The sequence below is a fragment of the Fringilla coelebs genome (genome assembly GCF_963513975.1).
Source record: "Fringilla coelebs genome assembly, chromosome: 2".
Lineage (NCBI taxonomy): Eukaryota > Metazoa > Chordata > Aves > Passeriformes > Fringillidae > Fringilla > Fringilla coelebs.
Genome location: NC_140029.1, coordinates 28,804,801 through 28,822,223, shown reverse-complemented (window position 1 = coordinate 28,822,223; position 17,423 = coordinate 28,804,801).

Sequence of the window (17,423 nt, the reverse complement as noted above, 5' to 3'; positions counted from 1 at the left end):
TGGAGATTGTGCTGGTAATCAATATTTTGCCAACCATTCAAAGTCAGGTTCTCACAGTGAGAAAGATGGAACAAGCATTTGCTGGTATGAGCAGGGGATTTGGCTGTGCTAGCAAATGTCAGCCTGCTGGCTTCTTCTAGCCCTTCACAGCCACAGGTCGCACCAGTGCCTTCCAAATTAGACACCTGCACATAAAACTCCACGCTCAGCCCTCCCCACACCTGGGGAATACCTGGAGGATCCCAACCACACCTCCCTCCTGGTGGGCAGCTGTCCTCATTGACACTGTTGTGCCAGACTGTGGAGCACAGGTGAGACATAGGTGCTTTCATTTGAAGCAGCAAAGCAGGGTGATTTCCAAAGGCCTCATCTGTGCCTGATTTCTCCTTCTGCTCTGTGTTTTGAGCTGAAGCTCCAAGAAGATGTCATTGCTGCAAAGATATGCTCAGGCTTGAGAGCAGGTTGAAGCACCCAGAGCCCTGTGACATGTGTGTTTTCCATGGATGCTCTCATCAGCAGTTCACCTCTCGCAGGTTTTGCCATCAAAAGCTGGCATGTGCTGTAAGCCAGTTATCTGTGTGCTTTCTATGGGGGCTGGAGGTGCCTGTCTCCTGCTGCTGACTACCTGGTGAGAGAAGATGGCTCACACCAGATTTTCCTTCAAATAAATTTTATCACCAGCTAATTTCTGGTCGCTGAATTTATGTGAACTGTGCCTCACTGAGCATGAGATGCCCTTGCTTTGAGTAGTGTGCCACAAAATGCCTCTGTTGGGTGAGATGTAAGTTGACCTAGCCTATTTTCTTGCCCCTAGCCAGCAGTTTGTGCTTGTGAATATATATATATATCCCAGAACAGTTTTCTGAATTCCCACGGGCTTTGGGTTGGGAACTCTCTGAGACAGAAGCAAATTATATTTAATGACCTTGATGCATTTCTTTCTCTTTTCTTTCCGTGAATTTCCTGCTGTTTCTTATCCCAAGTGCTTGAGGCGTGTGTTCTGTCCCATGCCCAGGCTCCACAGCTTGCCCCCCTTGGGCATGGTGGCTGTCAGAGCTCAGAGCACAGGCGGGAGTTCTTCCCCTAACAAACAATGCCACATTTGGGTAAATGATGCAGATGAGCCTGAGTTTGAAAATTCAGACTCTCAACTCTCTCAAAAACCTCTAAAACCAAACTTTGCATGGAAAACCTAGGAAGATTTTCCATTTCTCCCCCTCTCTATCCTGGGTCCCACTCACACTGAGGGAGATGTATCCAGTCCCCAGGCTGCCTTTCTGTGCCTGCTTAATGGTCCCACGTCTTAGGGTTTGCTTTGCAGACCTGATGACACAGCACTGACAAATGAAGTGCCCTGAGTGAAGAGTAACTAAGTGGTGACTCTTAAGCCAGAGGGAGTGCTGGATGTATTTTCAGAGTACAAACAAAGTTGGAAAAGCAGAAATCATTTCTTCTTCACTCCTCCACTTATATGCCAAGCAAATATCATGGCTCACAAAAGGCCAGGGCTCTCAGCAGCTGTCTCATGGCCCCATCTCTGCCCTTTCCCATTTTGGCTGAAATACTCGCTCAGTATGCTTTAGCTGCTGGGTTTGGATCATGCTAAGGCTTCTTCAGCCCAAAACTAAATCTACTCTCATAATCCACCAAAATAAGTCCTTACAAAGCTAAGCAGGCTTCACTTAACAACAATAAAACCTTTTGCGGTTTGTAGTGACAAAAGGATCCAAGTGATTGCCTGAGTTTGAAGCAGATGAGATATGCAGTCCTGGTAACACTGAATTTGGTGCCCTGTTTGCCCACTTACCTGCCTGTTTGAACTAATGCCTTTGCCCCACTCTACCTAACTCCACCAGTGAGTATATGTGCAAAAAATTCTTTCAGGACTCCTATTAGAAGAGAGGAATTTTCTCCTGAGGTAACTCTTATTTCAGAGAAGTACAGTTCTGTGACCCCAGCAGCAGGAGTTAGGAGCTGCCACTAGCAAAATGAAGAAATCAAGAACCTAGCCTGCTTCACCTGCCTCCAAGTATGAGGCTGCTTGTATGGATCAGGAATTTTACGCTAAGCAGTTTTATTTTGGCATGGACAAACACAAAAGCAGACTTTTGTAATAGAAACTGTAGATTGCCTTAAGCATAGGTGTAATCACAAGCCTGCCCATAATAAATAATAATAATCCCATCTCTGACATTAATTCATGGTGTGACCTTGGACATGATGCCCACATCCATGTTATCCAACCTGGCAAGTAAATGCAAGTCCCAGTGACAGACAGAGATGGTGCAAGTGCCAAACACTTTGGAAAAAAAATCAAATTACTCTCCCAAAGGCTCAGGTTTCCCACTTGTAGGGGAAACTATGAGAGAAATCTTGCTCAGGAGCAAGATCTGAAAAATACACTGAGACAATAAAAAAACCCCAGCCCCCAGCAGACTTAGAGCTTTCCACACCTCCACAGCCAGTAAAAGGATCTTTCTGTCTGGAGCCCATTTCCCAACAAAATCTCGCAAGACCAGCTGTGATAGCTCTTTCCTCACCTTTGACTCAAGTCTCATGCTGAGCAAGGGGTTCACAAATAGAGGTGCTTCAGCACCTCAAAATCATCCTGTCTGCACCCATGACTACGTTGTAATCAAGAGATGTTCTTAGGCTTTATAAGGTAGGACTTCAAATGTAAAATTCTATGACATTCTACTACCTTCAAAGGCACTTCCCAAAACAGCATGCAAATAAAAACTAGGATAATGCAGCTGGAAATGATGACAAATCTAAAGTCTTGCACAAAACTGTTTAAGCCGTGTATTGTGCCGGCACATTGTGGAGTCTGGCAGTAATCCCCTTTTTGGATATTGCTTTAATGCAAGCCTGGTGGCTCAGGTCAGCCTGCTGAAGGCCATCATGTGTGATTTGAAACAAGCCCAGCGATATTAAAAAGCTGTGTTTACAAAGAGCAGCTGTTGTTGTTACAGAATATATTCTTCCCCCGACCACATAATCAACAGGTAACTCAATCTTTGCTAGAGCTTTGCTGACAGAGGTGCAGCCTTGGGCTGCCGTGTACCTCTTAGGCTATTTAGCACAATGGGAAGAATTTCACTGTAGAGCCCAGATTAGCCTGGATGCGAGTGCTCAGATTAATGTCCAACCTGCCACCTGACACTGCCCCTCACCCTGATCCTGCACGGGACTGCAGAAAAGCTCAAATGCTTCTTTTCTCTTTATGTTGGGTCCCCCATTTTCTCCTCCACGACATAAAAACCTCTGAAGATGATTGAATTAATGCTTCATGTGTTTCAGTGATGCCTTTTGTGAGAGCTCATAGTGATTTCACTGGCAGATTAAAAAAGTTACAAATGTTATAACTGCCATTAATTTTATGGTGGAGTTTAACAGAGAACATCACATTTACCAGGAGGACAGCTCTTTATGGCGCCTGAGTTAAACAATAGCTACTTCTGACATCATTGGGGCTGCTCAGATTTTTCAAAAACAACTCAAAGACAAATTATCAGCTCTATGGACATGCATTAATTTGAAAGACCTGACAGACATGTACAGCTATTAAGTTGTTGGGGTGCAGAAATCAAAACCGTATCATGCTGAGCAAAAACATGACATGTCTCTGCTACATAGGCCTTCTCAGCCAAGACTAGCTACATTTTTACACACTGATCAAAATGCACAAATAACTCTCTGATATTAAATTTTTGGGGAAAAAACCTACAGTGCCTTTTTTTTAATGCTTTAAAAAGATACATTTGCATTCAGTAGGACTGAAGGACAGTGAGATTAGAGTCTTTATCGTGCACAATCTGGATTTTGTTTTTGCACATACTCTGACTATGAATTTGCTGACCTTTTTCTGATGCTACGTGTATGCATACCTCAGAAAGCCATCATCCAATGTAATACAAGACCACCTTAGTATTACCATAATTTTCTGTGCATTTCTTTCCACGTTTCACCACCTCTTTTCCTCCTACATGTTATGGCTGGCACACCACATGTCTCCCCTGCTTCCTTTCTGCCCCAGACATCTGCAGTATCAGCAGTGTGGCCTTCCAACCTCCCCTCTCCACTCAAGCCATGAAAAATGCAAGGTAATCCTTTGAATTTATGCCTCCTTAGCATTCTTGCCACCACTTCTTTCCCCTCAAGGATTAACAGATGTTTCCTCAAAACATCTGCCGTTTCTCACCTTCCCCTCATTCCCCTCACCTCTCCATTTAACCTTATTTCCCTAGAGCACTTTATTACTCTTTCTTTGCCATTGACAAATGTCCTTGTGGTATTCCCCATCTATCCAACCCTGCACAAGCATCACATCTGGACCTGTTTTGGCAGGGTGTGCCAAACCAGGGCAGGAGCTGTGGCCATCCAAACCAGGGCAGGAGCCGTGGCCATCCATCTGTTGCAGCTGTAGTTTCCTGGCTCCTTGCCGTGCTGGAGCAGCCCCTGTCTCTCAGGCAGGAGGGCTGCAGAGAGCAGTTGAAATCCATAAATCACCCAGACACGCCAGGTATGCCCAGTCACAGCAGTCAGGGCAGCTGCTCAGCGCAACCCAAGCGCCTCTTGGAAAACTCTTCTGTAAACAAATCTGCCATTGAATTTTTGGGCACAAATATTAAACATTCTGGACAGCACCCTGCAGAGATAGAGATGAGAAGTTCACAGCTCTCTTTGGTCTGTGATCATGCTAAACTTGGCTCCTGCTAAGCAGACAGCACTGCTTCTTTCTGTGTTTTAGGAAGAATCTGCTCTTTTGCTAGAGTGTATTGAGCATCTGGCAAAGATGCTCAAAACACTCTAGCAAAAGAGCAGAGATTTTCTGAGAGATTTTCTAGAGAGAGAGTCTCTACATGGGCATCACCTTTCATTTTAAATTGAACTTGGGCCTGAGCATATTCAGTAGTTGCCAAATCTAAAGAAATATGGAAAGAAAGACCTCCTGGCATTGATGAGTCTAGAACTAAGAGAGATTAACAAGTAGAAAGAAAGAGAAGCTGTTTTCTATGCCTTGCATGCTGAAATGCATTTAGAGCATTCAGTTCTGCATTTCATTTCATCAAATCCTAAAGTAAGACTGGATCCCAGACCTGAGGACTCTGACTCTGATCCTGCTCTGGTCTTGATCTTTTGTGTCAGGAAGGGCTCTGGAGACAACTTTGCCTTCTGGATATTGAATTTTAAGAAACACAGATATTGGCTATTGACAGATATTGATGATGATATTGATATCATGAGCAGGAGGACAAAGAGTAAGAGGAAAGGAAGGAGAAAGTGTGGTAGAGAAAGGCCAGGGATCCCAGAAGCACAGCTCTCAAAGTTCCCTTTCTGGCACAGTTGTGTTAGAGGAGTGAATTGAGAATCCTTTCACATGTGGGACCTTTGCTGCCATGATGAAAAATGACTTGCGTCATCTCTCAATGTGACTAGAGCAGTTCTGCTCCTTTTTAAACATGTCAGCAGCTCAAATTGCCCACCTTTTTCTTGGTAGCTCTGTAAATAGGAATGCCAGGATCTTATTGAGGACAACCATTCTGTATAATACTGTCCAGCCAGCATTACTTGTGCAAAAAAAACCCAGTTATTTTCTAAGTCACAACCATTTTTCGCAGAGATGTGATCATGCTAATGTCAAACAACCCAAGATTATTCCTTCTGTTCCTGTGAACATTTCAAGGGTACCTGCAGTACTCACAAAAGAAGTAAAAACTTTTACCATCTGAGACCAGTTTTGAAACTTCGGAAGTGAGGATTTTTGCCACTGCCTCATATGAAAATGAAACACAGAGACTGCTTGATGCATTGGCTAATGTGAATTCAGGATTTTGGGGACCAGATGAAAAATAAAATTGTGTTAATAGCACATGGAGTATATGGAGTATATGGAATATGAATTACTTTTGGTTTAAATGTTTTCCAGAAGTCTCTCATCCAGTACTTCAACACCTTTGAAGGAGAGCATGCCATCTTGGGGTATTGCATGGGCATAATTCATGCCAAGCATGTTCATGTCATTTTCACCCTGAAATAATTAGATTGCCATTAATTCTTGTCTCAATACAGTCAAGATCTAATTAACTACATGTTTATATCTACAATAATTTTTGCTGATTCATATATACTAGCTGGTGTTTTCACTATAAAAAAAAATTAATACAAGGAGGCCTGAATCTTGCTCTGCCTTTCAGGAGAAGCTCTCCTTCACAATCAGCATGCATGAAGGTAAGCACCAAGATATTTTGTCTGGGCAGAAGAACCCACCTATCCAGCAGGCACAAATGCTTCCCAGTTCAAGCAATGGCATGTGTGGGAGTGAAATAGCCCAGGGGAGAAAAGGGGTGTGCAAGGACATGCATACCCCTTAATAAACATCCCTTCAATAAAATACATGCTGTGAACCAGGTCTTGCTTAAAGACAAGTTTCAAGCTGAAAGGTATGTAAGCAGACTGAGAGCATTTCAACAGCGTAAAACAGATAACAGAATAATCTGTCTGCAGCTCTAAGCTTACTTTTATTTATGCACAGCTGCCTCTAAATAAGGAGATTGTAATGCTGATCTTTGGATTCCTGAATAAATTCATTCCTTACTTTATCTTCAAGCCTGTCTGGTGGTAGGGGTGATTTAAGTGTAACTGGCAAGCCACCGTCATTCCATTCCTATGTAAGCCACAATTCAGTAAAGGGGTGGACTGTTCTCCTACAAAAGATACAAAGCCAGAAGTATACAGATGCTTCCTCACAAGTTGCATGAGACATTGTGAAATTTGATAATGAGGCTTGTAAAGGAAGTCTTCTTGGGACACAGTCTTTATCTCTGAAAAGCTGGAGAAGTGCTTCAGCAAGGATCTCCATCAAGGTGAGGGTGCTAGAGTTGGCTGAACTTCATGACCTTTAGGATGCAGGTGAGGCTGCTGCAGCTCTGTGTGCATGGGCCCAGCCTGTAGTGAGGCTGAGCATGTGTTCCTGATGGGCAGACACACACATGCACACCAAATGCACCTTGCTGGTTACATGGAGCAGCACTAAAGGAGCCATGCTGCATGCTGTCTTGGCAGTGCTGGCTCCACAGAGGATACCTAAACACAGTAAAATAGAAATAGCTGGATCTCCAATTCTGCTTGCATGTGTAAGAACAGGTTTCCATGAGTAATCTTGATGGATTCAATCTTGGAATATCCAACTTGAAATACATAAAAGAAGCATGATTTCTAGAGAATTCAAATGCTGATGAAATTCAGTCCTCTGAAAGCTTCATATTCCCACAGAACAGAATCCCTCCACTCCCCGGGAAGCACAAGTGCTGTCTTTATCCTCAGCATCTTTGCCTCACATACTCCTGGAGCTAAAATAACCCTAATTGCCATAATTTAATTAAACTATCAGTTTGAAACGTCTGAGTGTTGTATTGAGACTGAATGGAAAATATGAGCACAGATAATTGTGTTAGCTAGAAATAATCAAACAGCTTGCAGAGTAAGAAGAGGCTGACATTAAATGTTATCCAAGCTGACAAATCCTGAGGCTATGGCATTAGGCTGGTCCTGTTGTGGACTGCTGAAGAACTGAGGCTGTAAATGTTTATTTTAAAATGGGCATCCAAGGATGTGTTCCACATGAGTTGTTACTCCTTACTGAGGTTATGTGTATTCCCTCAATAACCATTGTAGATATCAGCCCAGCCAGTGCTTGATACTGCATGAGCAAAGCCATTTGTAAGGGGGAAAGCACAAAACCAGGGCTCACTGTTGGCAACATCTAGATCAGGGAGATTCTTAGAAACTAACAACAACTAGGGAGGCTTTGGCCCCTTTAATTTATACTCAGGTGGCTTTTTTCTTTACTGGCATTATGTTTATTTTCACCTCACTCAAGCTGAAGGGCTATCCTGTGAGAAAGAGGAGAGCTGTAAGGGACATGGTGGCAGTTGCACAATACTCTCCACCTCTGAGAAAGGTTGATCAATCCCCCGTATCCCAGGTGGCAAGCTGTGCTGTGTGGTTTTCACTGAGCTTTCCACTGTGCTTTAGCAGCAGAGAATTCTGTGACAGGGCTGAAGCAATAACCTTCTGCTCCACCTTCCAGGCCACTTCAGCTCTCCTCATCCTCAGTGCCTCCTGGCAGCTCCTGCCCAGGCAGGTGGGTGACACAGCAGATCTGATATTTGAAGTAGCACAGCTGGGGGTGGCTGTCAGTGGGGGGAAAGCAGCACCACTATGTTTGCTTATCCCTTATCAAAACACTTTGAATAAAAGACCCTAATCCTTGTTGATTATATTGACATACATTAAAAAGAGCCTCTGCCAAGAGACTGGGAAGTCATGACAGCTAATTAGTAGGAAAGCCATTAAAAGGCATTTTATCTTAAAAGTAGCAAGGTGTGAAAACTCGGTTTTGTTTTTAAGGCTGATCAGTTGTGTGCTGTCAGTTCTAAGGCAAGATCATAAAGCAGGCCGCTAGAGGCAATCATTAAAAAGTAAAAATCTTGATTTTCCTACTCTTCTGAGGATTTTATTTTTAGAGTGTGTGTTAAGTGCATCTGTGTGCTTCTAAACTAAAAGATGTGGAAGGAAACAAATGTGAGACTTGTTTCACATCAGCAGCTTGGCTCATAGGGCTTTCACAGTGGGAGGCTGCACAACCCAGATTATAAAAGACTGACTTTGGACCAGACCCAGACTAAAACAAATCACAGCTCTCATTAGCCCAAATCAAGCCTTTCCTGGGATTTGCTCACCAGCTCCTGGGACAGTCACAAGGGCTGCCATGGGTTTGTGACTCCCCGTGAGTCTGCGGGCTCAGGGGTCACCCCATTCTCATGCTGCTGAACCAGCTGCTGGTCCCCTCCTGCCCCTCATGGCAGCATCTGCCCAGCGTGGCTCTGGGGAGGGGGCATCTGAGACAGCTCTGCAACCCCATCCTGCCCCAGGGCCTCCTGCTTTCCCTGGCCCTTCAGGAGCCCGGGCTGACAGCTGGGTCAGGGACCTCATTTCTCTGCAGGAGCTCCTGCTGCTCCATTTCAGCTGCCTGATGGAGCCTGCAGCCAATGGCCCCGAGGGCTGTCCTCCTTACAATCAAAACAGGAAGAGAAATGCAACAGCAAAAATAATCCAGGCATTAGATATGAGTTGCTATGGGGAATCGAAATCCAACCAAACAACAACAACAAAAATCCCAAAATTCCCTTAATGCCCTTAATTATCTCTGTTGAACTCTTTTCCTGGATCTCTCCAGCAGAAAGAGTCAGTTTATCTTTTTGCCCTTCCAGGCTGTTGGGTAGCTTTTGGGCAAGATCCAAAGCCCCCTGAAGTCGGTGAAAAGTTTCCAAGGTCTCTGAATCAAGCCCCAAATGCAAGGTGGTTAAAAGTGTGAGTATCCTGCCTTATACTGCAGGTGAGAATACACACATTCTACAAGTGCCAAACATCAGGGCTCAGTAAATAATACTTTCCCTTTCCCTGTTTCTCCAGTGCATGAGCAAATGGCTCTGATACAGTAGATGAACCTCTTCTCAGAAAGGAGGACAGGACTGGCTCCCTTCTGGCAGTGAAATTGCTATTGGCAGTGGAGCTGCACATCGCAGGAGTGCTCCTTCTCCTGGTCCTTGATTGCATGATTTCACACAAAGCCCTGTTTCAGTCATTTTGTGTCCATGTGAGACACTTTACCTGGTAACACTGTAGGTCTCTGAATAGTAACCCCCTGCCTCTGGTCAGGCTGAAGAATTGTGCACGATCTCTGAATAGTCACCAAACTGTCCACATGGCCCAGGCCATCTCTGTTTTAAACAGCCAGCCTTTAAGTTACATTCTCCAATCAGCAAACAGCCCTAGATAGCACAATTTCAGGGGCAGCCTAAGGGATGAGACACTGGCTGATGCCACAAGCAGATAAACTTCTGCAGACCTGAGTGCCTACCAGTCTGACCCCTTGCAGCAAGGTTTTTAAAGAGGACAGGTAAGCATCTGGCCATAAAAATAGTTCCACAGGCAGAGAGACAGAGCAGTAAAGGATAAGGTGATGGGAAGCATTTTAAACCCTCTAATTCATCCAAATTGCTGTGTGTTAGATCAACTCTGCTTGCAAATAGCTGAGGTGAATGCAAAAAACTTACCTGTGACTTCAAAAGCTCTGCTCAGCACAGTTTGTGTCAGGCACAAGGACAAAGTTTGCAAAAGCATCTCATGAGGGTCTATCATAAAGACATTGAATTTTGTAGCAAAAAATACACACTCCCCTCCTCACTTAGCACCATCTTCTAGTGAAAATGAACATCACAGAGTTGTAAGGATAACCTCATATCAAGCCACTACTTGCTGTATCAGCTTGGTTTTTCCAGAAGTGATGCCTCAGGCAAATTTCAAAATTTGAATTTCTGCTACTCTTCACATTTTCCCAAAGCTATCTTTTTTTTTTTTTTCCTAAGCTGTTACAACTCCCTGAGAAATTCAAGTTCTGTGTGATTTCCTCCAGCTTTCCTCCTCCTGACCATGGGACTCGCTGAACACCACAGATTCACAGAAAAACTAAGTTGGATCTTCTGCCCCTGGGCAAGATCAGCTGCAGACATACAATTTCTGACACATGTCCTGACAAAATGTTATCTTGCTCTTATTCAACAGCCTTTCTGAACTCTGTCAGCCTCCTCTGCTCATGCCTGACTCAGATCTTTAGCTCAATCCATCAATAAAACTTCATGAGTCCTTCTGCAGTCAGTGGAGGCCTCCAGAAGGTGGAACAGAGGCAGCTCAAGGAGGGGCAGAGGTGCCCTGGGCAGGTTAGGTTGGACAGCGTGGACACCCTGCTATGTGCATTTCCATAATGTGCCCTGCTGATTTGGAATAAAACTCTTGCAAGGTTTTCCTCTCACCCCCCGTGTCGTGGTAAAGGCCAAAGGGGTGCAGAACATCTGGCCAGCTGTGTTGTAGGTACTCAGAGAGAACAAACAGTGGTGGCACCATAGGTGGAAACATGCAAAGATAAGAAAGATTTATTTTTTTTCCCCATGAAAGCTGGCAGCCATTGTCAAAATTCCTCTTCTTGGTACCAGTTATTTTGAAAGTTTCACATACACACACACCACAAGACAATGAGAGTGGACTAGGGCTCATCCTCAATCCTTACATCTTCACTTCCCTGCTATGGGCAGCCCATCTCACATTGATTAATTATTACTATTATTATTGTTATGATTATTGGTATTATTATAAAAACTGCTAACAATAAATATAGCACCTGGTTTAGATTGGCTTCTATCAGCACCTCCCTTTTTAGAGGAGTAAGGTCCTTGCTGAAACTTCTTCCTGCCTACAAAATATCATTCTGAACCCCTTTTTCCATCATGCTCACAACAGACACTTTCCAAATATTTTAGTTCACCAGTCACTCCTTGGAAATGTCAGACGTGTCTTTTGTGAAGAGCTTCTTTTTTAACAATAGATTGCTATTTCAAGCAAATACTTGGTCAGTCTCCAGGTTTTGCCAGTGGGTCCTGGCATCTTTGGAAAGAAAAAAAGGATATTTAAGAGCAGTGCTGGTGGGTGGAAGGGTGTACATCAGGCATGTAAAAAGCATACCTTGTGTTTTTAGTGCTGCATGAATTGCAATCACTGAGGGTAGTGAGGTGCATTCCAGTCACTGTGACAAAGATAAAAGGCAAAGATTTGCCTTCCTAATTATTTATGGAAGCCTGGTGTTCAACTATGCAATGCTGTCATGGACAGATTTCCTTTCAGAAATGCACTGCAACATTAGCTGCCCCTCAACACAACACTCAGTCATTTTTGCATAGATGAGTGGTGACATGACAGGAGTGCTATTTGTTGTGCAGGTGTGACTGGAGTGGAGGGCACTTGGGAGTGGCTCCCTGTGCTCCCCAGGTACCTCATGTTACACCTCAGAGACTCCATAAAGCAGGAACATGTGTAGCTGCCCAAAAATGAGTGTCTCAGCCATCCTGGCTGAAATTCCAGATGGGTAGAAGTCTTCTTCCTCCTGCTCTTCCTTTTGGTTTTTCTCTCTTCCTTCTCTCTTCACTCCAGATTATACTCTGGTCAGTTTTAACATGACACCTGCCAGGCACCTTTTAGCTAACTATTATCAGGTGGCTTAGATAAATACTGCCTTGTCCTGGTCTTGGCTGCTCATTCTTACCCACAAACTACCTCTCTTGCTAGCTGAAATAAATTTTGTTTTCAAAAATGTGTTTGGTTTTTGGCTGAGTGAATCACCTTAGGCCCATGGAGCCCAAAGCACCATTCAGCTTGCCTGAAAGTGTAGGGACATCCTCACTTTTTAAATATATTCTCACTATTTTAGACAGCGAGCACTGCTAAAGAAAACAAGACAAAACCTCCCAGATATAAACTATAAAGACTACTTCAGAAAGTGTTGCTCCAACTCAACCTTCAAGTGGAAATCATCCCTGGTGGAGCTGGATTCAGAGAGGGAAAAGGGCAAGAGAACCCATGATCCACAAATAACTTATAGTTTTCCCCTTTTGCCACTCAGTGCTTTTCACCCAGCTGTGGCAGCACAGCACTAAAGAAACTAAACTCTGCCTGCTAAAGCAAAGCTAATCCATGCACATGCTGCTCTGAGCTGACATGGGATTGCAGCAGGAGGCTTTAAAGGAGATCTGCTTAAAGCCTGCTAGCGGCTGGCAGGTCATTTGCATGTCAGAGAACACTCCCGATGGAAACAAGCAAGAATAAACACCTACCCTTTACAAGCCTGCCTCCGTGCTCAAAGAAACCTGATGCTCAGCCATGTGGAGAAATCATTTCTTTCCTCTCCACAGCATAAAGTTCACTGAAATGGAAAACAGCTCTCACAGCTGAGTGCTCCAACTGGAATTATTAAGTATTTTTAATAGCTAGCAAAATGATGCATTCACTTTATCTGTTACCATGTAAATACTCTGTACTGAATACAGAGTACTCAGTCATTTTTTGCAAGATTAGTTTGGCTTAGACACATACAATAATAATTTTAATGAAAATGTTTAGGTCTGAAAAAGGATTTAAATATTATTTCCTATCACTTTAGTGCCTTTGTATAAAGGTGAATGTGATCCTCTATGTTTAAATGGTTTAAAGCACCCAGCTTAAACTGCATTATGCAGGAACTTCCGTGTTGCCATTAATAGCCCACTCTTAATTTGGAGTACAGAGGAAAAATAATAATCAAAACCTGAATTTCCAAGCATTATCTAGTTTGAACAAATCTCAATTTCACTTATATTAAAAAATGTGATTTATTTGCTAGGTTAGGAGAATCTGAAAAAAAGGCACTAAAAGCAGAATTTATAAAGCATACAGCTTACCTGAGCTGTGTCGAGGAGTCTCCCTACAACACACGCTTGCCTGGGCTCATCCTTTAAAACTGTGTTAATAGGAATTAATGGGAAAACAATGCCACACACTTACCAGACTGGCAGCCAGGGCTCTCTGCAAGGATGCCCTCCTTCTGCACCCTTTTCACTGCTGTCCCTGCAGACAGTGGTGGCCTCTTTCCCCACATAAGGCTCACCCAGCACCTAAGAAGTATCAAGTGAGTGGGAGGAAATGTTTTCTGTCTGCAGGTCAAGGAGGCTACTTTATTTTTGATACCTGGATCCTCGCCTATCCCATGGCCCCTCTGGATCAAAATCCAAGCTCCCTACCTTGGATTTTGAGCCTGTGTTCCGACAGTCCCGGGAAGAGACAAAACCCTGTTCTCAGCACTAAGAACTGTGCAAGCTTATGGCATGTTTCAGCCAATGGGCATTCACACATTAAATATTTTTCTGGCCTGGGGTCTCAGGCATGTGCTAAGACCTTAGGGATTGGTTCCAGGGAAATCAGTTTCATAATTTGGAAGCCACTGCCCAGCAGAACTCGGATATTTGTTGTCCTTGAGCTAGTGACACTCAGCCTGAGGACTCAAGTAAAAGTCTAGGGTGGTCTGAAAGATGAATCTGGGAGGGAGCCACGGAGTTGTTCACATTTGGTCACAGCTCTTTCCTTTTAGGCCAGAGGCAGGGGCTCTCCACAGAGAAGTTATGACCCCAGCAGGAGCTCTAGCACCCCCTCACCTGTGGGGTGACAGGGTTTAACAACCCTCAGGCCTCTGCTGGACGTTTTAGTGTTTTACCGCTGATTCTTGTCACCCTTCAGCACATTTCATTCTGAAGTAAATTAAACCACCTCTATCTATATGCTTCAATGATTTTAAAATATGATTTTACATTATCTGAATGCTTGGTTAATACTGTGCAAGACTTCATATCCTGGAAAAATGTCTGTATTCTTCACCAGCTATCAGCCCTGAAATGACCAACTCCCCAGAGCTGTTGTGAGCATTTTATGGCCGCACAGCAAGGCGATAGGTGTGGCTCTTGCAGTGGGAGCCACCTGAATCCCTCTCTTCTGTAACCCTGCTATGGCATGGCCAGCAGGGCTCAAGCATCATGGCTGGGCCATCCCTGCTGGGTCTGCCAGTGACTGAGTCTGCCCTCACAATTCCTTCTCCTGTATGAGAAACAGCCCTCTGTTTGCAGTTCTCCTCTGCTGGAGAAGATGATTCTTGTTCCATCACCTTAAGTCTTCCATTAAGGGATGGTACAGGAGCACAGAGAACCTAAACTGTGTGAGTTGAGCACAGGTTGCAATGGCCACAACCATGATGGAGAAGTGCCTGCCTCAGAAACAGGAGCCAAGCATGTCTATCCTAAAAATGAACAACTTTGGGGCCCAGGCTTTCAGGCACTTGTATATGTCACAGAAATGCCTGTTACAGCCCTTCAGCACTTTAGAGCTGAAGTTAATAGCTACAGGCACAGGATGGGGAGCCACAGTGTGGAAAACCTGAGATATATAGCAGGTCACATATGACATTTGTAAATTATGGTAGAGCAACTTCACCCACACAGACAAATGAAAGAACTAGGAGGAGGTTACCTGTGTCCCATGTCTAACCTGCCAGGCTACAGATGTCTTATTTTGGGCCCACAGATACTGCCTCTTAAGGAGGTAGCTGTAACCTAGGCTACAGAAATCTGACATATTCTAGCTGCCTCAGTTTCCCTGCTTTCTGCATGCAGAATGCAAGCCTGAGCACTCCCAGTGACCACCACATTCCTGAGGGATCAGTCACTTTCCACAACTATCAGATAAAGAAAAAGGGATGGGTTAAATTGTCACTTAAAAAATGCAGCAAAGGTGTGATTTTGTCATTTGTCAGCTCAGCCTCATGTGTAGAGACAAGCCTGAAGGTTAGAGGGACTGCCAGTACTAATTTCTCCAGGGGTGTGCTCTGGATGAAGCTGTACTCTACGTCACAATCTCCCTTGTCAATGTGTGAAAAGATGTCTGGGCTAAGCCAGCACAGGTATGCAGGCTCAGGTAAACCTCACACCTTCCCCTTGCATGAAGATGTACTACTAGAGAGTGCTGCCTGAAAGCTTGCATATCTTACTTGTTGGAGCTTAGACAGGATCACAGAAGGACGGAAACATCAAGGCTGGAAGGGATCTCCAAGATCAGCCAGTCCAACCATCAACCTAACATCACTATAATCACCCCTAAACCATATTACCAAGTGCCACACCTCCTATTTGGTGTATCTTGATTTCAAAATAAAGGGAAAACTTTGAGAAATTTTTCCTGAAGCAATTAATTTGCCTTTTTCCAGTCTCCTAAAGCCATTCCTATGCTCACTGACAGATTCATTCCCTCCACAAAGCAGCATTCATAGGTGGCAAATCTAGCTGGCCTTTTCAGTGTGGTGCCTGTTTCCATGGATAACTCTCCCCATGGCTACACCACTGTCAGCAAAACCCACTCCATCTCTCCAAAACTCTCCTCCTGCACGGGCCCCCAGATGCCCAGCTCTGCCTCCACAACACAGGGCAGAGCTGGCTCAGCTGAATGAGTACAGCTCTGTCTGGGTCTGCACTGAGACAACTGAGCCACCTCCAAATACCCTTTAAAAAATCATAACAAACCCAGCTTGTTCCCCTGCTTGGTTCAGCGTGTGCTTCCCCCCCAAAAAATGTAGCAGCACTAGTAAAGTGGGAATGTGGCATTGGAAACTACTAGGGGAAGGGGGAAGGTTGGCAGAGGATCTTCCAGCTGGAGTCACCACATAAACAAAATCTGTGGTATCACAGAAAGCTTCCTCCACCACTGGAAGCTGTCATGGTCAGAAGGTTTCAGGTTAAAGTCCCTGTGTTTCCAACCATCTTCTTCCAAAAGATTTTGAGGAAAAACCAGTACAGGAGTTAAAAGAGGTGGCCAGAGAGCATGGTGCATATCTGTGGGTTTTTCCACAAAAAGATCTTGTCTAACACCACAGAGACACCACAACTTACTATAGAGCAGCTTTATTTGGTGTGGAAAGGTGAAGAAATCACTCGAATAAACAGGACAGCTCAACAGAAGCTTTCTGCTACATTTGGGGTGTAAAGTGATCTTTACTTTGTGTTTTTTCTCTTGACAAGAGGGCATGAAATCTGCCCAACAGACTCAAGTAACAAGAAGAGTTCAGTCTCGCGATTAAGGGAAATAAAGTCTGTGCATGGGGAGTGGTACTATTTTGAGCACAGTTTGGGAGAGTGCTTGTTCAGTGCCATGGTTTAGGAATGGTACTCCTCAAATCAGTACCCCCACCAAGACTCTCTCAAACAACTGCTCTTTCTTGGTCCCATTTCCCCTCCTGCTTCCCACTGTGGTGGGATGGAATTGAGAATTGGAGGCACAAAAGTTGAAAACAACATTTTGAGGTAGGAGCAATTTACTAGAAACAGCAATGAGATAAGAAAATAAACAGTAACAGTATTAATAACAAACTTATACAGAGACATAAATTCACATGTAAAAATGCTCACCATTAAGACTGTGACAATAAAGAATACCAAAGAAAAAAACCACAGTTTTTCCTCTTTCCCTCATTTAACAGAGGCATATAACTGGAGACATTTTTTAAACTGTCATTAGCTATTAATTAAACTAAGTAAAAGATAAACAGTGTCTTTAGGAACCGTTTCCAGGTATTGAGGGTTTGCCCTCACTGTATATCCATACCCTAGCACTTGCCAAAAGCAAGTTAAGTAGCTCTTAAATTCTTTGGCTCTATGTTTCACACAGTATTTACTCTTAATTTTAGAAATGTCATCCTGCTTTTGGAATGGCTGAAACTTTACGTAATGTTCAATTTTTAGCAACCTGCCTACTGTCAGTCTACACCAATGACAGCAGCTGAAGCTGTCTGGGAACCTGAGAAGGATTTCCAGGAAAACCCTTGATAAGATGATACAGTGCATTATTCAAGTCTGTGCTGGCCTATCTTCTTGGCTCTGAAGCCAAAGGAATATTTTGGCTGGTATGGGGCTTCCCCCATAGTCACTGCTTCTCATCCCTTCTGCAGCTCATGCAAT